A 493-nucleotide genomic window follows, 5' to 3' on the forward strand; every position below is an offset into this window, starting at 1 on the left:
ATAAACTTGGGTCTCACAAGCTTTCCCTAGGGCAGAATATGTCCCTAGGTATACATGCTTTCCATGTTGGCAAAGGTGACCAGATGTATACTTTCCCTAGGGCATGTGCCCCTAGGTAAAGTTTAGTTTCCCTAGGGCGGATGAAAAACGCTAGGGACAGCCCTCTTTCCCGTCTAGACTTCACCTAGGGCCCTTTACCTAGGGGAAGCTCTAGGTAAAGCCTTTACCTAGAGTTTTTGGGCTTTCACCTAGGGATTCCACCCTAGGTAAAATCGTTGATTCTAGTAGTGGATATATCATTTATATATAGGGGGCGATCCACGAGAAGAGAGTGGAGGTATCATCGACTTGAGGTGTCCATAGAATCGAAGAGAGGGATGATGTGTGTATGTGTGTGCGCGTGTGCAGTCGATAAAGAGTGCCATCGAATTTGTGTGTGCCCACGTCAAAGATATAGTGGCTGGCCTACTAGAACAAGAGAGGGGATATGTGC

This window comes from Triticum dicoccoides, chromosome 5A (assembly GCF_002162155.2).
Source record: "Triticum dicoccoides isolate Atlit2015 ecotype Zavitan chromosome 5A, WEW_v2.0, whole genome shotgun sequence".
NCBI classification, from domain to species: Eukaryota; Viridiplantae; Streptophyta; class Magnoliopsida; order Poales; family Poaceae; genus Triticum; species Triticum dicoccoides.